Below are 21,907 nucleotides of genomic sequence, written 5' to 3'. Positions count from 1 at the left end.
CATGTGACATTAAGGAGGTTACTCAACCTCTCTGTTCCTCTGTGATTTGTCTTTCTATATCTGACTTATTTCACTTACCATAATCCCTTTGAGGTCTGTCCATGTTGCTGTACATGTCAGGGTTTCATTCTTTTTATGGCTGAATAATATTGCCTTGTACATATATATATAGCACAATTTCTTTATCCATTGATTGATTGATTGATTGCTTGATTGATGTTTGGTAGAATTTACCAGAGAAGCCATCCTATCCTGGGCTTTTGTTTTTTGGGAGGTTTTGCGTACTGATTCAATCTCCTTACTAGTAATTGGTCCGTTTAGATTTTCTATTTCATCATGATTCAATCTTGGTAGGTTGTATCTTTCTAGGTATTTATCCATTTGTTCTAGGTTGTTTAACTTGTTGGCATATAATTGTTCACAGTAGTCTCTTATGACCCTTTGTATTTCTGTGCTATCAGTTGTAATGTCTCATCTTTCATTTCCAATTTTATTTAAGTCCTCTCTCTTTTTTTCTTGGTGAGTTTAGCTAAAGACTTGTCAATTTTGTTTATATTTTCAAAGAACCAGCTCTTAGTTTCATTGATCTTTTCTATTGTTTTTGTAGTTCCTGTTTCATTTATTTCCACACTGATCTTTGTTATTTCTTTCCTTATACTAACAACATTGGGATGAATTTATTCTTCTTTTTCCAGTTCCTTGAGATGTAAACTTAGGTTGTTTGAGTTCTTTCTTATTTCTGAGTGTAGGCATTTGTTGCTATGACATTTCCTCTTTGAACTGTTTTGCTGCATCCAATAAGTTTTGGTATTCATGATGTATAAGATCTGTTGTATTTCTATTTTCATTTGTTTCAAGGTTTTTTTTTTTTAATTTCTCTTTTGATTTCTTCTTTAATCCATTGGTTGTTCAGTAGCATATTGTTTAATCTTTACATATTTGTGAATTTTCCAATTTTCTTCTTGTAATTGATTTCTATTTCATGCCACTGTGGTCTGAAAAGATGCTTGGTATGATTTCTGCTTTCTTAAATTCATTAATGGTTGTTTTGTGGTCTAATGTATACTCTGTCCTGGAGAATATTCCATTTGCCCTTGAGAAGAATGTTTATTCTGCTGCTTTTGGATGGAATATTCTGTAAAGGTCTATTAATCTTGTTTAATGTAAAATTTCAGTCCAACATTTCCTCATTGATTTTCTGTCTTGATGGTCTATCCATTGATGAAAGTGGGGTATTGAAGTCCCCTACTATTATTATGTTGTTGTTTTTCCCTTTATGTCTATTAACATTTGCTTTATATATTTAGTTGCTTCTTTGTTGGATGCATAAATATTTCAAATTTTTTATCTTGTTGGATTGACTCCTTTGTCATTTTATAATAACTTTTTTTGTCTCTTATTGCAGTCTTTGTCTTAGAGTCTATTTTGTCTGATGTGGGCATCAGCAAAAACTGGGGTGCCAGACATGTATACAAACTCCTTTCTGCGATGCTGGTGACTTGGAGTGAGGCAGAGAGAGAGCCTAAAGAGGTCCTGCTGCCTGTCTCTGGAGAGTATTGCAGTTTGCCTCTTGATGTGTGTTAAAATAGAAGCCTACTCCTCAGGCCCCAGCTATTATGTTAAACTAATAGTCCTCTTTCATGGAAAGACTGGGCAAGTTTCAGTCTGTTTTTTCTTCATTGTACCCTGGGAGTTAGCCATGGTGAGTCACATGAGCCCTTTAACAACTGTCTCTGAGTTCAGTATAGCCTTGTGTGTCTCATGGTTACAAGCCCTACTGGCTTTTATTTTTATTTTTTTAAAGATTATTTCAGAGAGAAAGAGAAGCAGAGGGAGAGGGAGAGAGAGTCTTAAGCAGACTCTGTGCTGAGCACAGAGCCAGACGCCGGGCTTAACCTCACAACCCTGAGATCATGACCTCAGCTAAAACTAAGAGTTGGACGCTTAACTCACTAGACCACCTGGAGCCCCTCCTACTGGCTGTTAAAGCTGGATGTTTTGGGAGTCCATCTCTCAGGTAGAAGTATTAAAAGTTTTGGTGCTAGATGTAGGGTCCAAACTCTTCGCTCCTCAGGGAGAAGCTGGGAGTTGTGAATTCTCTCTTGGTTTTTTGTCCCTGCACTAGGAATGGGATTTACGGTAAGATTGTGTCTCAGCCTCTCTTACCTCTTTCAGTGTGTGTGTGTGTGTGTGTGTTTCTCATTCACCTCATGTGTAGGAGTCACTCAGTGATCTTCTGGATTTCTTATATAGTTGTAGATTTGGCGTTTGTAGACGGAAGTGAATTTAGGAGCCTCCTATGTGGTCATCTTGAACCATAACCCCTCAATCTTAATCTTTATAATCATTCTTCTCCAGATGTCCTCCAAATTGCCAGTGTTCTTAAAGTTTGGAAACTGTTAGTATAATGTTTATAGAACCCAGGATAGAGGATTATGACCCACATAATGCCATAGCTACCACTTTTGTTATGGACATTATATTTCTATCAATTCATCTTAATAAAACTTTGGTTTTTTGATAGTTACTCGAGCTTATATTTAAATAAGAACCTTATTATTCTATTATATGAAATGTTAATACAACCTCCACTTTGAATTCTTGAAGATAATTTTTAGTCAATCTGACACGTTACATGTATCTGTTCAAAATTTTCACTTATCCCACAATAAGAAAATATTTATTGAAATTAATTATATACAAGGCACAGTGTTTTTTGTGTCATTGAGGATAGATACAAAAAATGGTTCAAAGGCAGAGCCTGCCATGAAGGAGCTTATAGTCTAGTAAATAATATGAATCATAAACAGAAGACAAATACCTAATATGTATAGTACAATGTGCTAATTTGCATAATAATATTACCATTATATCTTGACATGAAGAGAATGGAGAAAGTAAATCAGACTGAACAAAAATTAGACAGCTATTTTGAGACAGAAATGATTTTGGCATTCAAGAATGAAGAGCAACTGGACAGAGAAATACGAAAATGCACCATGGTGAGGGAAAAGTATAAATAAATGTAGGGAAATAGAAGTGCCTCAAGCATAGCTAAATTTGAATAAAGGACATCAGCCTAAGATTATGTAAAATCTAGATATTTTCATTCTTTTTGCTTTAAAATTAAATTTGAAAAATTTCATAATGGTATTTTAACTTCTTAACAGTGAGATTTCACTGCCTTCCTCCCTTGTGAGGCTAATAGATGTGTAAGTTTGTTTTTGTTTTTGTAATTGTCCACAATCATATGAAGTGCAGGAATCAAAGTCTGCCACCAATGTGGTGACTCTCGATGTCTTCCCTGCCTTCACTACTGTCCCATTTGCTGTTTGAGAAATTGAAATAAAATATTCCATTCTGCAAAAGGATTAACATTTTGGCATCCCCTGGAAGCTACAACTAGGCATAAACCAGTGAGTGATGCATGCATGCAGATGGTTTCTGCATTCATAAATGCACATAGTAAGCCTATTTTATTAGAATAAGGGGATAGAACTATAACATATATATTAAGAATAAAAATATGTTTTACTTCCCACAATAGAGTCATAAGACTTTGTAGTATTACTTTGAGAGTCAATCACCATATCCCTTTTTTATAATTATTTAATGCACAATTTTTATCCATTATACTTTATTCCTGGTATTCATTGTTGTAAAAATGTATGTTAATTATAATAAAAGGCAATATAATAATGTTTTTACACATTTGACTTATGTAATAGTTGCATAGTTAGTTCATTCATAATGGTTATTAAAAGTAGGTGAAGAGAGAAATTATTATTTTTCTGTAGGCTAAAAAAATTTATAATATATTTGTTAGAATTTTTCATTTTTTCAGAAATAGAAATACTAAAATCTAAGAAAAGAACTAGCAGTTTGTTAATTATTTATATGGATAATTCATATTATATTTATAATTTTCTTCTTTTCTAATACTATGAAATAATACAGAAAAAGAATTAAGCCTTTTCTTTCTTTTGTAAATACACAAATGTGGCTCCTAAGTCTTGTGCCAAAGTGCACAGTGAATGGTACATTTATTAAGTATATGTAAACCAAAAATTCAACAAGTTATTGTATGGTTTTGCTTACCTTTTCTCCTTTTGGCTAATGATATATTTATTGCTGTTATTTACCTTTATCTGAGAGTTAAGAGTTAATATTTAAAATTTGCTAATTATGCTCCTAATTAAAACTTATAGTAAATATTTTCTGGAAAAGGAGCTAAAACTCTTAGTTCAAATAGAAAAATTCAGATTTTCTTTAGATTATGATACTAAATCACAGGGTCCCAGGAATATAGTAATGTTACTTTCCAAGAATTCTAAACATTCATTTGTTTTCATAGCCTGCTATTCTTTAGTGGATATATTATTTTTTCCAATTCCTCAATATACACTGGTGTTTTGTTTTAGAATTCTCTTTTGTTTTCTGGCATATATTTGTTTCTTCTTTGTTCAGCAATTTTTATATATCTTAGTCTTCTGTTTTGTTATATATCTGGTAGTCTGAGTTTATTCATATTTAAGAAAGGAAGATGGCTAACTGTTTTCATTTTCCCCTTCTCTTGTATGCTTGTTTCTCTGCTAGCTTTCTCCCACCTGTAGGACTAGGATTAGAAGCTCAGAACTAAATAATGCCGTCACCCTTAGAGTGAGCAGATGGGGAAACTACTCTGAATGCTAAAATGAGGAAAGGTTTACTTTGTAGCACTAGAAGCCATTCCAGAAATATTAGAAATCATATGCTTATGTTATGCATTAATTAAAATTATTCAAGTGCTATTTTTGGACACCTGAAAATATGATACTGGGCTGCAATGCTCAGTAAGCATAGGGGAAAGGGATGGGTTAGAAGTGAAGTGAGCGTGGGGCACCTGACTAGTATAATATTTCAGTAGACTTTCAATTAACTCTGTTTTTAAGGGGTTTCTACTTCCACTTTGCATGACACTGCTCTTTGAGCCAGGTACCTCCATGGGATATGGTCTTTTCTCCATTATAGACTGTTCATGCCTTTTGTTTATTCTATTTTTCAACTAATATCTTCATTTGCTGTAATTTTATGAGACACTTAGGAGAAAGAGGAAATAAGTTCTTATTTTTAATTATTTTGAACTGGAAGAGACATTTTGAGACACTTTAAAAAAAAAAATCATTGTATCCATAATATGGAGAATGGATTGTAGGAAGGAAAGGCTGATGCCAGGGACATAAGTAAGTGGGTTCAGAAAAAAGATAGTGACAGTAGAAATGGAGATGAAGAGAAGTAAGAGGTAAAAAGAAGATAGAATTTGTAGCATTGCATTTCAGCTTGTCACTGGCTATTGTGAATACACCGGAAAAATAATTTCTTCCTTTTGCATGACCAGTAGACATAATTTTCAAATAAAAACGGTATGTAGATCTCCAGGCTACATGTCTCTCAAGAATTATTTTCTAACTGTATACAAAATTAGATTCTAAGTAATTAAAACTTGATCTACTGACTTTAATTGATACATTATATTTTCTGTAATCTAATATGGAGCCAAGATGTTTGGATTTACATGTAAAGGGTATGGAGCAATTCATTGAAAAGCAGGAAGTCATCTTCTAATTTTTCACTGTTCCTCATCTTCTTTCTATAATTTTATAAAATAATATCTGGGGCTCAACCTTTTAACTCATACTAATCAAACATTTATGGTTTTGATTCTGGAAGAACTACCTCACTCTTATCAGAGTAAGAAGTTTATCCCCCTGTTTTTGGTGTATTATTTTTGGTGTATTATTCTATGGGCTTTGCTTACATTGTTACTTTCCATAATGCTTCTGCAGGATAATAAGACCTCCCTAACAGACCTGACATTGTCACCCTCTTCCAGATCCTCATGGTTGCTGATATTTGCTCTCTATATAATTTCCAAGTTACCTCTGTTACATTAAAAAATTCTTCATTTATTTTCTCTGCTTCCTTTATTTTCATTATGCCCAAATGCACTAATTTAGGACCCTTAACAAAATTCATTTAATACTACCTTCTTTAAGAGCTGATAATATTTGAAGAACTAGATTCAAAGAAAATAACTAAACATGTGGGGTTTTTTTTGTTTTGTTTTTTTGGTTTTTTTTGGTAACTCACTATAGCATCGAGCATGCTCAATCACTACTCACCTCATAGGAATCTTTTTTTCTCTTAATTTTTATAGCATCACACTCTTTTTTCCTGCTGCTCTCTAGGCAGTTCCACTCTGTCCATTGTGGACTCTTCTTTCTCTTTGCAGTTTTGAAGTATGGTGTCCCAAGGCTTTCTTCCACTTTTAACACTCTTCTCTTTATGCAATAGAGTTTCCATGGGTTATGTCATGCACTCATGGCTTCAGTCCCCAAATTTATTTATTTACTTTTTTAAGAGTTAAACATTTGGAGGTTTAATCTTAGACTGTGCATATTATATAATGTTTCTATTTTATTTTATTTTATTTTATTTTAATTCCAGTATGGTTAACATACAGTGTTACATTAATTTTATGTGTACAATATAGTGATTCAACACTTTCATACATCATCCAGTGCTCATCACAAGTGCCCTCCTTAATCCCCATCACTTATTTCACCTATCCTTCCACCTACCTCCACTCTGGTAACCATCAGTTTGTTCTCTGTCATTAAGAGTTGGCTTGTTGGTTTGTCTCTCTCTTTTTTCCCCCTTTGCTTGTTTGTTTTTTTCTTAAATTCCACATATGAGTGAAATCATATGGTATTTGTCTTTCTCTGACTGGCTGATTTCACTTAGCATTATACTCTAGCTTCATCCATGTCTTTGAGAATGGCAAGATTTCATTCCTTTTTATGGCTGAATAATATTCCATTAGATACACATACCACATCCTTTTTATCCATTCATTTATCAGTGGACACTTGGGCTGCTTTCATAATTTGGCTCTTGCATTTTTTCCCCAAGTTTTTAAATTCTAGTTAGTTAGCATACCGTACAATATTAGTTTCAGGTGTAGAAATTAATGATCTCATCACTTACATACAATATCCAGTGCTCATCACAAGTGCCCTTCTTTTTTTTTTTTTTTAAGATTTTTTATTTATTCATTTGACAGAAAATGAGATAGAGAGAGCATGAGAGGGGGGAGGGTCAGAGGGAGAAGCAGACTCCCTGCCGAGCAGGGAGCCCGATGCGGGACTCGATCCCGGGACTCCAGGATCATGACCTGAGCCGAAGGCAGTCGCTTAACCAACTGAGCCACCAAGGCGCCCCACAAGTGCCCTTCTTAATACCCATCACCTATATAACCCATCCCTCCTCCCACCTCCCCTCCAGCAACCATCAGTTTGTTCTCAATAGTTATGAGTCTATTTCTTTGTTTGCCTCTTCCCCCCCCATTCATTTGTTTTGTTTCTTAAATTCCATACATGAGTGAAGTCATATAGTATTTGTCTTTCTCTGACTGATTTTGCTTAGCATAATACTCTCTAGCTCATCCATGTTGTTGCAAATGGCAAGATTTCATTCTTTTTGATGGCTGAGTAATATTCCATTGTATATATATACCACATCTTCTTTATCCATTCATCAGTATGTTTCCATAATTTGGCTATTGTAGATAATGCTGCTATAAACATTGGGGTGCATGTATCCCTTTGAATCAATATTTTTGTATCCTTTGGGTAAATACCTAGTAGTACAATTGATGGATTGCAGGGTAGTTCTATTTTTAACTTTTTGAGGAACCTCCATACTATTTTCCAGAGTGGCTGCACCAGTTTGCAATGGGCAGAAGACATGAATAGACATTTGTCCAAAAGAACAGTTGGCTATTGTAAATAATGCTGCTACAAACATAGGGGTGCATGTATTCCTTTAAATTAATGTTTTTGTATTTTTTGGGTGGATATCCTGTAGTGCAATTGCTGGCTCATAGGGTAGTTCTATTTTTAAATTTTTGAGGAAACTTCATACTGTTTTCCATAGTAGTTGCACCAGTTTGCATTCCCACCAACTGTGCAAGAGAGTTCCTTTTCTCTCCACATCCTCACCAACACTTGTTGTTTCTTGTGTTTATGATTTTAGCCATTTTGACAGGTGTGAGGTAGTATCTCATTGTAGTTTTGATTTGCATTTCCCTGATGATGAGTGATGTTGAACATCTTTCATGTCTGTTGGCCATCTGTGTGTCTTCTTCTTCTTTTTTTATTATGTTATGTTAGACCTCAACTCTCCACTCTCAGCAATGCACAGATAATCAAGCAGAAGATTAACAAAGAAACAAGAGCTTTGAATAACACATTGGACCAGATGAACTTAGTAGATATATACAGAACATTCCACCCTAAAACAACAGAATACTCATTCTTCTCGAGTGCACATGGAACTTTCTCCAGAATAGACCACATACTGGGTCACAAATCAGGTCTCAACCGATACCAAAAGATTGAGATTATTCCCTGCATATTTTCAGAACACAATGCTTTGAAACTGGAACTCAATCACAAGAAAAAATTTGGAAGGAATCTGTGGGTCTGCTTTGGAGAAATGTGTTTTAATGTCTTCTGCCCATTTTTTAACTGGATTATTTGTTTTGGGGGTGTTGAGTTGTATAAGCTCTTTATATATTTTGGATACTAACTCTTTATTAGATATGTCATTTGCAAAAATCTTCTCCCATTCTGTAGGTTCTCTTTTAGTTTTGTTAATTATTTCCATTACTATGCAGAAGCTTTTTATTTTGATGTAGTACCAATAGTTTATTTTTGCTTTTATTTCCCTTGCTTCAGGAGACATATCTGGAATAATGTTGCTATAGCTGATGTCAGAGAGATTATTGCCTGTTCTCTCTTCTAGGAGTTTTATGGTTTCAGGTCTCACATTTAGGTCTTTAATCCATTTTGAGTTTATTTTTTTGCATGGTGTAAGAAAGTGGTCCAGTTTCATTCTTTTGCATATAGCTGACCAGTTTTCCCAACACCATTTGTTGAAGAGACTATCTTTTCCCATTTAATATTCCTTTCTGCTTTGTCAAAAATTAATTGCCCATATACTTGGATTTATTTCTGGGTTTTCTATTCTGTTCCATTGATCTATGTGTCTATTTTTGTGCCAGTACCATACTGTCTTCATGACTACAGCTTTGTAATAGAACTTGAAGTCTGGAATTATGATACCTCTGGCTTTGCTTTTCTTTTTCAATATTGCTTTGGCTATTTGGGGTCTTTTGTAGTTCCCCGTAAATTTTAGGATTTTTTATTCTAGCTCTGTGAAAATTGCTGTTGGTATTTTGATAGGTATTTCATTAAACATGTAGATTGCCTTGGGTAGTATGGACATTTTAACAATATTTGTTCTTCTAATCCATGAGCATGGAATGTGTTTCCATTTCTTTGTGTTGTCTTCAGTTTCTTTCATCAGTGTTTTATAGTTTTTAGAGTACAGGTCATACACCTCTTTGGTTAAGTTTATTCCTGGGTATCTTATGGTTTTTGGTACAATTGTAAATGGGATTGATTCTTTAATTCTCTTTCTACTACTTCACTATTGGTGTATAGAAATACAACAGATTTCTGTATGTTGATTTTGTATATTATGACTCTATTAGTATATTCATTCATCAGTTCTAGAGTTTTTTTGGTGGAGTCTTTTGAGTTTTCTATATATAGTATCATGTCATCTGCAAATAGTGCCAGTATTACTTCTTCCTTACCAATTTGGATACCTTTTATTTCTTTTTCTTTTCTAATTGCCATGGCTAGGACTTCCAGTATGATGTTGAATAAAAGTGTTGAGAGTGAATATCCTTTTCTTGTTCCTGATCTTAGGGGAAAGCTCTCAATTTTTTCCCATTGAGTATGATGTTCACTGTGGGTTTTTCATAATGGCCTTTATTATGTTGAGGTACACTCCCTTTAAATCTACTTTGATGAGGGCTTTTATCATGAATGAATAATTTGACAAATGCTTTTTCTGGATCTATTGAAATGATTTTATAGTTTTTATTTTTTTTCCATTGATGTGATATATCATTTTGATTGATTTGCATATAGCTAACCACTCTTGCATCCCAGGAGTAAATCCCACCCAGTCATGATGAATGATTTCTTAAATGTATTGTTGAGTTCTGTTTGTTAGTATTTTGTTGAAAATTTATGCATATATGTTCCTCAGAGATATTGGCCTGTAGTTCTCTTTTTTTGTGATGTCTTTATTTGTTTTGGTATCAGGGTGATACTGACCTCATAGAACAAATTTGGAAGTTTTCCTTCTTCTATTTTTGGAATAGTTTGAGAAGAATAGGTATTAACTCTTCTTTAAATGTTTGGTAGAATTTGCCTGTGAAGTCATCTGGTCCTAGACTTGTGTTTGTTGGGAGTTCTTTGATTACTGTTACAATCTCCTTGATGGTCATCGGTCTGTTCAGATTTTCTATTTCTTCCTGCTTCAGTTTTAGAAGGTTTCTATGTCATTTATTTCTGCTCTAATCCTGATTATTTCCTTTCTTCTGCTGGTTTGGGGTTTTGTTTGTTGTTCTTTCTCTAGCTCCTTTAGGTGTATGATTAAGGTATTTATTTGATATTTTTCTTGCTTCTTCAGATAGGCCTGTATTGCTATTAACTTCTCTCTTTGAACCACTTCTGCTGCATCCCAAAGGTTTTAAATTGTTGCGTTTTCATTTTTGTTTGTTTCCATGTACTTTTGATTTTTTCTTTGATATATTGGTTGACCCATTCATTGTTGAGTAGCATGTTGTTATCTTCCATTTTTTGTGGTCTTTCCAGATTTTTTTCTTCTGGTTGATTTCTAGTTTCATAGCGTTGTGGTCAGAAAATATACATGACATGACTGCTTTTTTTGAATTTGTTGAGGCTTATTTTGTGACCTAATATGTGATCTATTCTGGAAAATGTTCCATGTACACTTGAAATTAATGTGTATTCTGCTGTTTTAGGATGGAATGTTCTGAATATATGTTAAGTACATCTGGCCCAGTGTGTCATTCAAAGCCACTGTTTTCTTGATTTTCTGTTTGGATGATCTGTCCATCAATGTAAAGACCCCTACTATTATTGTATTACTATCACTTAGTTCCTTTATATTTGTTATTAACTGTTTTACGTATTTTGGTGCTCCCATGTGGGGTGCATATATATTTACAACAGTATATCTTCTTGTTTGATTGTTCCCTTTATTATTATGTAGTATCCTTCTTTGTCTTGTTTCACAGACTTTGTTTCAAAGTCTATTTTGTCCAATATAAGTATTGCTACTCTGGCTTTCTTTTAACATACATTTGCATGATAAATGTTTCTCCATCTTTTCACTTTCAAGCTGAATGTATTTTTAGGTCTGAAATGAGTCTCTTATAGACAGCATATACATGGGTCTTTTCTCTTTAAATATTTTGTTTATTTATTTGACAGAGAGAGAGAGAGAGAGAGAGCATGAACAGGGGAAGGGGCAGAAGGAAGAGGGAGAAGCAGATTTCCCGCTGATGCAGAGCCTGACGTGGGGCTCAATCCCAGGACCCCGAGATCATGACCTGAGCCAAAGTCAAGACACTTAACCAACTGAGCCACCCAGGTGTCCCAAGTCTTATTTTTTTTTATACATTCTGTCACCCTATGTCTTTTGATTGAGCATTTAGTCTATTTACATTCAAGGTAATTATTGATAGATATTTATTTATTACCATTTTGTTACTTGTTTTGTGGTTGTTTTTGTAGTTTTTCTCTGATCCTTTCTTTTCTTTCTCTCTTTCATGGTTTCCTGGTTTTCTTTAGTGATATACTTGGATCCTTACTCTTTATTTTTTGCATATTTATTACTGTTTTTTGATTTGTGGTTACTATTGAGTTTATATATAACATCTTATGCATATAGCAGTCTATATTAAGCTGATGGTCACTTAATTTTGAACTCATTCTTTACTCTTCACCCCTCCATGTTTCAGATATTTGGTTATTCTGTTTTACATCCTTTTATTTTGTGCTTCTTTTGACTGATTTTTATAGATATACTTAATTTTATTTTGCTTTCATGCTTCCTATTTTTCTTACTTCTACTTATGGTTTCTGTTTTTCACTCACAAAGTCCCCCTTAACATTTCTTGTAGATCTGGTTTAGTGGTCATGAATTCTTTTAACATCTGTTTGCCTGGGGACTCTTACTCCCCTTCTATTCTGAATAGTAGCCTTGCTGGATAGAGTATTCTTGGCTGCAGATTTTTCCCTTTCACCACTTTGAATATATTGTGGCACTCCCTTCTGGCCTACAAAGTTTCTGCTGAAAAATTAGTTGATAGCCTTTTGGGGTTTCCTTTATGTATCTGTCTTCTTTTCTCTTGTAACCTTTAAATTTTTTTATTTTTTAATTTTTATTTATTTATTTATTTTTAAAGATTGTATTTATTTATTTGACAGAGAGAGACACAGCGAGAGAGGGAACACAAGCAGGGGGAGTGGGAGAGGGAGAAGCAGGCTTCCCGCAGAGCAGGGAGCCCGATGCGAGGCTTGATCCCAGGACCCTGGGATCATGACCTGAGCCGAAGGCAGATGCTTAATGACTGAGCCACCCAGGCGCCCCCCCTTTTTTTTAAAGATTTTATTTATAAATTTTTTAAATCACTATTTGTTGTTATTTATTTATTTATTTATTTATTTATTTATTTTTGCTATTATAATTACTATGTGTCTTGGTGTGGACCTCCTTGGGTTGAATTTGTTGCGGGATCTCTGTGCCTCATAAATCTGGATCTCTGTTTCCCTCTCTAGATTCAAGAAGTTTTCAGCTATTATTTCTTAAAATATATTTTCTGCCCCTATTTCTCTCTTTTCTCCTTCTGGGATCCCTATAATGTGAATGTTATTGTGCTTGATGGAGTCACTGAGTTCTCCATGTCTATTCTCCTTACACAGTATTTGTTTCTCACCTGTTCAACTTAATTTCTTTCCATTACTTTATCCTTCAGGTCACTGATATGTTCCTCTGATTCCTGTAGCCTACTCTTTATTCCATCCATTGTATTTTTAATTTCATTTATCAAGTTCTGCATCTCTGATATGTTATTTTTTATCTCTTTGTCAAGGATCTCACTGATGCCCTCCAACCTTTTCCGAAGTCCAGTGAGTATCTTTATGATCATTACTTTAAACCTCTATCAGGTATATTACTAATTTCTGTTTCACTTAGATCTCCTGCTGTGATTTTTTCTTGTTCTTTCATTTGGGACATATTTCTCTGTCTTCTCATTTTTTTCTACCTCTCTGTGTCTATTTGTGTGTTAAGGAAGTCAATTACATCTTCTGCTCTTGAACATAATGGCATTATAAAGAAGATGTTCTGTAGTGCTCTGCAGTGCAGTGTCCCCTGTTCATCAGAACCTGGCACTTTAGGGAAGTCTCCTATGTGTGTTGTTTTCATTTGCTATTATGTCTGAGTCACTTTTCCTTTTAGTCTAGACACTTGCATGGACTTTCTGCCTGTTGTGGGCTGTGTTTGCTCTCTGTGATGTTAGTGAGACCCAGGCCAGCTGGCTCTGAGGGGACATGACTGAAGGAGAACTCATGAGTGGGATAGTGGTATTAGCCAAATTTGCACTGAGCCACTAGTCCTTGGCAGGATCCCCTGAATCATGGTGGGTACAGGGTGTGTGTACAGAGTTAGCAAAATGTATGCTGAGCCCAGGGCCAGTAGAAGAACTCCTGGGGGCGGGGGGGCGCACTGCTAATGGGTCAGTTAGCAAGTATCTGTGCAGTGATGCTTCTCAGAAGGTGGCCCTGTGTTTATGCTTGGGGTAGGGGGAGGAAAATGGCACCTGCCAACTCCTTTGTTCCTGGAGAATTCCCCGGTGTGCTCTGAAGTCAGTGTAAACAGATCTCCCTTCTGTTGTGCAAGCTGTCACTTCTATGTTGCCTCTCCTTGGGCTGTTGTCTCTTTAAGAGTGGGGACCCAGCTATCATTTGTCCTCCAGGTTCACCCAGGGCTGAGTCAGCTGACTTTTAAAGCTCCAAGCTCCAAGTCCAGCTGGTTATATGAACTCACAGAATTCAGGCCCTGTGGTTTTCAAGGCCAGGCATTATGGAGACTCATTTTTCCCAGTGTGGGCTCCCTGGTGCTTTCCTCTCTTTGTGACTGCAGTTCTCTCCCTCCTTTAGGCAGCTCCCACCCACTGTTTCTGCCCATCCTAACCTCTCTGAGGCAGCTTCTTCTTTACATTTAGTTGTGGAGTTTGTTCTATCAGTCTTCAGATCACTCTCCAGTTTGTTTACTCAGGTGTGAGTGACATCTAGTTATAAACATGGGACAAGGTGAGATTGGAGTCCTACTCTGCCATCTTCACAAGTATCTTCAGGTCCCAAACTTAAGAGCTTTCTCCTGGCAGATACCTATCCATATTTTTCACTTCGATGTTCCATAATCACCTCAAAACTAATCCAATAAGAGATGAACTTCCTTTCTTCTCTTCTGTTTGCATTCTTATGTGGATAGAGAATAAACTAGTAACAAAAAAGTTTATAATGTATACTAATGATAAATTAGATACAAAGTTATTTCAGAGTGTAAGTTTTGTCCTATTTAGTATTTTGACCCAAGGATATTTCTTTCTTTCTTATATCAAATGCTCACATCATTGATGTCATCTCAAATCAGATTATTATTGAATTATGTAAAGGAGAATATTCACAAGCTGGAATTTAAATATGTTGGGTAGTGTCATAGATCCCAGAAAATCTGATATATGTTTATAGGTTGGACATTATGACAAATAAATCAATAAAAAAAATTGAAATAGATATGCGTAAAAGATGGACTCATTTTGAACACAATTGAAAAGATTAAGAGTAGTCATAAAGAAAAAAGAGTCTATTGTTCTTAATTTTAATCCTTAATATTTTTGTTGTATAAATTCAAAAAAATGTCACTAATTTTCTCTTATGAGGCAAATCTGAAAATTTTCTTTTAAAGAGAGTTGCACTTTAACCATTGTGTGTGTGTGGGGGGGGGAGGTAAGTGTATATATGTATGTATGTATGTATGTAATGGGTTTTGTTCAAACATTTCAGAAATATATAAGGTAATAATTAATTCCCTCATTATGCTGGTCCCAACTCTGAAATAATCATTATTAAAAATTAGTTTTCATATAGACGTAAGTCTATAAGATAGACCTCCATTCTGGCTGTAATGCTTTTTAAACATATAGCTAAAAACATTTTGTATGACTTTTATGATTGCAAAATACCTGTGCTTCTGCTATAGCAAATAAACTTTAAACTTTTGCACTTCTCTCTCTTTTGTCTTTTCATGTACACCCCACATGTAATTATTTTTGATTTTACAAAAAAAAGTGATCATAATCCTGCTTACTTTTGCAAGTAACTTGCTTTTCCTTCACCTACTATAATATAGATATTTTCTATCCTGTCCATATATCTATGTATTCTATCATCCATCATATTTACAATTTAATTTTAAGAAAAGAGAATTCCATTCTGTGTGCACACTATAATCTATTAATTTATCACTGTTGAGTATTTTACATATTTATTAGTAGTCTTTTTAAGGTAAAATCTGGTATGATAAAAAGACCTGTGGACATGAAGTAAAGAAAATCATTTAATTTTTTTCTTCTCATTTTCTATAATTTTAATATAGGGGAGTTGTACCTGGTCATCTCCTAAGTTATGCACAACTAAAGTCCTCTGTTTTCTGAGGCCCAGCTCAGGTCACTCATATGTGTAGAATTGTTTTGAAATACTCTAAAGAATTCTACCAATATATAGCTAATATTACTACTGTTACTGTGATTTTGCAATCACTCAGTGAATTGGAAACTTAAGTTTAAGACAATAGACCACGGATCTGCCCAGGCATCCCAGAGAAACTCGGCTGTACGCAAAAGGACTCAGATTAGTGGTAGGTTTATATAATAAGTAAAGCCCAGCCAGATTACTGAAGGTTTTGAATGCCACATTTGGGATTTGGACATAAAAATAAAGTTTATAATATTTTGTTAGCTTTGAGTAGGAAGCTGTTTGCAACACTGGTTGCATATTTGTACTACAGGGAAGACTTTTAATAAAGAATACATCACCCAGAAGACATGCCTAGGGATTTTGGTCTAATTGGTCTGGAATGAGGCCTGGGCATTGGTACTTAAAAAATTCTCTCCACATTGGTATTTTTAAAAATGTGATTTGTGGGCGCCTGGGTGGCTCAGTTGGTTGAGCGACTGCCTTCGGCTCGGGTCATGATCCTGGAGTCCCTGGATCGAGTCCCGCATCGGGCTCCCTGCTCGGCAGGGAGCCTGCTTCTCCCTCTGACCCTCCCCTCTCTCATGTGCTCTCTCTCAAATAAATAAATAAAATCTTTAAAAAAAAAAAAAATGTGATTTGTACATTCAGACTGGATTGAAAATCGCCATGACAGGATAAAGTTGGTTTCTTCATATTTTACATTGCATTTATCCCCACTTCTGTCCCCCCTCCTCGCACCATTCTGGATAGAATATTCATTATGGCTTTTGTGTTCCTATCACTTTATTATCTGAAAAGCCTATTTAAAAATGGTGGGATATCCTTGATCAGACTTACTCACCCTTGTTTGATGGTCTGGAATCACCAAAACTTGAAGAGATTTAGCTCCATGTATGTGCCACAGCTTTACCTAGACATTTCCTGTGAAGATGATCAAGATGCAACATACAAGTGATCAAAGTGAAGAGATTTCCTGCATGATTCTAAACAATTTTAGATTTTATGTAATGATTGTTTAGCTTTTAAATGAGGAATAGCAAATCAGATTTGGGAATCTACTTTCAAATATATGCTTAATCTTCATGGTTGCCTTTATTTAACTATTTGATAAGAGAATGTTACTCAGTTTCCTTGGAAATATAGGAATATATGCATTCACTGAATTGATTGAAACTGTATTCAGTCTGTTCATCAAAAACAGTAACTAGTAAACTTTTGTGTTGCGCATAATGCATATATAAAACAGTCTACAGTGCCTGGGTGGCTCAGCTGGTTAAGTGTCTGCCTTTGGCTCAGGTTATGATCTCAGGGTCCTGGGATCAAGCCCCTTGTTGGGCTCCCTGCTCAGCCAGGAATCAGCTTCTCGCTCTGCCCCTCCCTCTGCTTGTGCTCTCTCTCCCTGTCTCTTTCAAATAAATAAATAAAATCTTTTAAAAAATAAGTGAAAAAAACCCTATTTCTTGTTTAAAGTGGAAAATAACATCAAATTTCACCCTCCTATATACAAAATCAGTGCATTTTTTTTTACAGATTATAAAAAGAAGAAAGTGAATACTCAATAGAAATTTGTCTTCCCATGTTTCTGTTGGTATAGCTAAGCAGAATTGATAATGTGAAGTGTTGCTGCCATCTGCAGCATGAAAGACTTATTAAAAGCATGTTCTGCATATGTATGTATCTGGGTTTTGAACAACTGCTTATTTAAAAACTAAGAACTGTTTAATTTCTCTATTAGTCTTTCTATGTATTTTCTACTGCTAGCTTTAAACATACTTAAAAATGTAATAATACATTTTAAAACATTCCAAGTATGTATGAACATGATATAGGTACCAAAATGAATACTGACATTATATTTATTTGATTATGCTGAAATTAATTTTGAACAGGCAATTAAATGATAGACTAAAATAGCCTTTATGATTCATCGATACCAGGAAATATTTTCTAAATCTTTTATGTTTAGCAAAGTTTTATAGAAATTACTCCAATAAAATTTAAACTTTTTTCAGATAGTTTTTTTTTCAGGTTTACCCATTCCTTTCTTAATTGTTATACAGATTAGTAATACAGGTATCCACAAAGAGGACACCAGAGATAAACTGTCAGTGGATGAAAGATTTTAAGTTGTTGCGTAGATGTTGCTTTCCCAAACAGAGATAGCACATAGTGTTGATGAAAATATTACTCATTGAGGTCTTAGTGTGATGAGAACATTTCTCTCTTAGGTTTCTAAATTCTCTTTCTATGTATTTAAAAAAATTGTCCTTTTGCCATTTCTTGTCCATTCATATTCTCATTGTAGAAGGTAGGCAAAAGTTAACAGCCCTGTGAAACTTGTAAGCTACTTAACATTACTGAGCATTGATTTCCCCACCTGTGCTTTTGTGCTTATAATAATAATTTTGTTGTGTTGTTGCATTGCAGTTAACTGAGAACTGCATGTGAGAAGTCTAGCATTATATCTACAACATGCTCATTAATGTTAGCTTTTATATATTCATGAAACAAATCATTTCATCATGTTTAGTTTTGTTCAAGCAAAATACCAAATTTTCATATTTTAAATCTCTTATATTTCTATTGTAATTGATCATTAAAAACTTGATATTTATAATTAAGTGGAAAATGCCCAGAAAATGCATTTTCAATTATTTTGATAATGGTATTTGGCAGATAGTCATGAAATACTGGCTCAGTCAACAAAACCTAGTATGATTATCTCCCTTTTCTTTGACAAGATTTTTACTTTATTTCTTCTCTTTAAAATAAATCATAGGTTCCTTAAATTACATAACTTAAATTACTTAAATCTGTGATGCCTCAGTTGAACACTTAGACAGATGGATAAACTATAGTACATGTCACTAAGTACAATAATCACTTGTTTTTTATGACAAAAAAAGTCATAGCATAAAAAATAAACAAAATCCATTTGCATTCAGAGAATTTTTATTAAAAAGGCCTATTCTTTTAAGATAATCCACAGATTCCAAAACAAAATGTTAAAGAAAAAAATAAAAGTTTATATAAATAAAAATTGCTGAACTTGAGAACTCAAAATATTATAAACAATAAGTTCTTCCCCCCCTCATTTTAACAATTAAACTATGACAAAATGTTAAAATAAGTCAGTTGTGAAGTATTAATATTTTATATCATTTGCTATGTTTTATCCTCATTTTGATAAGAAACAACAAATCTAAATGTATATAAACCTCAATGAATTAGAACTGCTATATATGCTGCTGGGCTATACTCTGATTCTTCAGATCATCTATCAGAACCTCTCTTTTGTAGGGAAATGTGGGTGACTTATCTAACGAGTTTTAATTTCTTTCTTCCAGGATGTTATGGATGGAGAAGGAAATTCAAGTTTTTGTTTTGTTTTGTTTTGTTTTTTTCCAGTACCTGTTGGTTCACTCAGACTGTTTCTGAGTTCAATCTAGTTTCTAAATAATTTTCAAAGCCATCAGAGGCTGCTTTGGTCAAGTATAGACAAAACACAATGAGGAGAAGCTATTCTTTGAATCATGATGTAGCACTCCTATTGGAGGACAGCTGCAGCACTGCTGAGTGGGAAGGGGTGGCCTCACTGCTCAGGAAGGGCCTAGTTTCATTAGGTGCATCCTCAACTCATGGGGCCTCTGCCTTCTTTTTTTTTTTTTTAAGATTTTATTTATCTGTTTTAGAGCTAGAGTGAGATTGCGGGGTGGGAACCGAGGGAAAAGGATAAGCAGACTCTGTGCTGAGAGTGGAGCCCAATGTGGGACTCAATCCCATGACCTTGAGATCATGACCTGAGTCAAAATCAAGAGTCAGAGGCTTAACCAACTGAGACACCCAGGGTGCCCCAGGGTCTCTTCATTCTTGATAATAATTACAGTGTTTCTAACTCCTTTGTCTTTGTGCTGTGCTCTTGGTGTAGCATTTTTTTTTCTTAAGTAAAGTCTACACTCAACATGGGGCTCAGACTCACAACCCCAAGATCAAGAGTCTTGTGCTCCTCTGGCTGAGCCACCCAGGTGCCGTGCTCTTGGCTTGGGATGTTCTCCTAGGTGTTCACTTCCTGGCTTTGACCCCACCTGGCCAGAGGGACACACACTCATCTCATGTGTTGTTACCTACTCTCTAAGGGCTCTAATCTCTCACCCTAAATGTATTGAATGTTTCCTCTTTTTGTGCCTTGATGTACGTTCTTTTATCATAGCACCTGTGACACTGTATTGCACCAGTTATGGTGAATGGTATAGCCATTCCTTTAGCTTCCCACAACAGAGACTGGGGCTGGATAGAAACTGGGGCTTCTCCTTGAGTTCTTAATATTCCTTATATCTCATATCCAATCAAGTGCCAGGTTTTGTTAATTCCTCTTCCATACCTTGCCTTGCAAGACTATATATGATCTAGTCCCTGGCCACGTATACCTCAGTTGCACAGGCTACCGGTGTTTCTCAAAGTTGCCCTGCAGGCTCGTGACTCTGAGCCCTTGAACTCTCTTTCCCATCTGCCTGGAACTCTGTTTTTCCACATATTCTAATGAATTGCTGCCCTTTCCCCTTTTCTCTGCTCCAGTGCAACAGCAGTTCTATTTTTCTCTATTTCTTTATTCTGAATTACTTTTCTTCATGAAAACACTGATTGTTCATCATAGCAATGAGTAACAATCAAAACCAGTATTAAACTTGTTTAATCAGTGATTGATTACAAAAGTGCGCACATGTGTGAAAAAAATTCAGTAACATTCCCTGCAATCTACTTTTGAAAAATCAGATAATCAACCACAGCTTTAGGCCAGTGAACGTTTCTGAGAGTCAGCCAGTCAGAAACAGTCTTACTCTGGGAAACACATTTCTATAGCTAAAGTTAACACTCCAGCTTCTATACTTCACACTTTTCCAAAACCCTGTGTAAGCTTTCTCCTTTTCTTGTAAACTATGTCTTATAAGCTCAGCTCTCCCTTGCCTGAGCAAGCAATAAATTCAACTTACTGTTTTATATGTTGAGTGATGAACTCTATCAGTATTTATGATCACCTATGATTATGTGATATTTGTTATCTGTTGCTTTATTGCCTATCTGTATTAGAACATGAGCTCCAAGAGGGCAGGTACCTTGTTGCCTTCTTCACTGCTGGAATTTCATGCTGACATAGATGCCTAGTACATAATAACAACATCATAAATATTTGTTGAATGCATCTTTAGAGTAGGAATAATTGCTACTTAGCATAATATCTTGCCTGCTTAATATGGTGCTTAGTATATAGAAGGAATTCTGTAAAATATTAGTTAAATAAGTGAATGAATATGTTCACTGACCATGCATGTTTTAAAATATTTTTTAGGGATGTCCTTGAAGTTAACCAATGATTATTCAGATCTCTGTGGGTCCATATATATGTCATATACACTCACCTCTCTTCAGAAATACACTAGCTGAAAAGATGCCCACCTGCCTATTTGACATCTCCTTTTGGAAAACTTATGAATTACAAAATCAGTATGTTTAAAACTGATTCCATGCTCTTTATCCCCAGACAAGCCTCTTCTAATTTTCTCTGTCAGTAAATGGTGTAGGTTAGAAATTCCTTCTTCCTCAAATCTTAAACTTCAACCCAGCATCAAGTAATGGTGATTTTACCCCCTAAATTTATCTTGAATCTGTTCACTTCTCCCCCTTTATGTGAGTGCCACAAGTTTGGGCTACCAATAACTGTCACCTAAACTACTTAGTAACCTGCTAATTGGTCCATGAGCATCCTTTCCTGCACTCTCCCCGATCTAATCTTTAATCAGTTAACTCTTTTTTTTTTTTTAAGATTTTATTTATTTGACAGAGAGAGAGACAGCGAGAGAGGGAACACAAGCAGGGGGAGTGGGAGAGGGAGAAGCAGGCTTCCTGCCGAGCAGGGAGCCCAATGCGGGGCTCAATCCCAGGACCCTGGGATCATGACCTGAGCCGAAGGCAGACGCTTAACAACTGAGCCACCCAGGCACCCAGTTAACTCTTTTCTTATGAATTTTCATCAAATGCTTTGCTGATGAGACTGAGTCTAGAATCTTTAACATGGCCTTCAGGCCCTATTCATCCTCATCTTGTACCATATTCCACCCCACTGTCTAAACTTTAGTCGCTGGCCTTCTTCAAGTCACATG

The sequence above is a fragment of the Halichoerus grypus genome, chromosome 1, assembly GCF_964656455.1.
Source record: "Halichoerus grypus chromosome 1, mHalGry1.hap1.1, whole genome shotgun sequence".
Taxonomy (NCBI): domain Eukaryota; kingdom Metazoa; phylum Chordata; class Mammalia; order Carnivora; family Phocidae; genus Halichoerus; species Halichoerus grypus.
The sequence above is the reverse complement of the archived record's forward strand: the minus strand, read 5'-3'. Positions refer to the sequence as shown.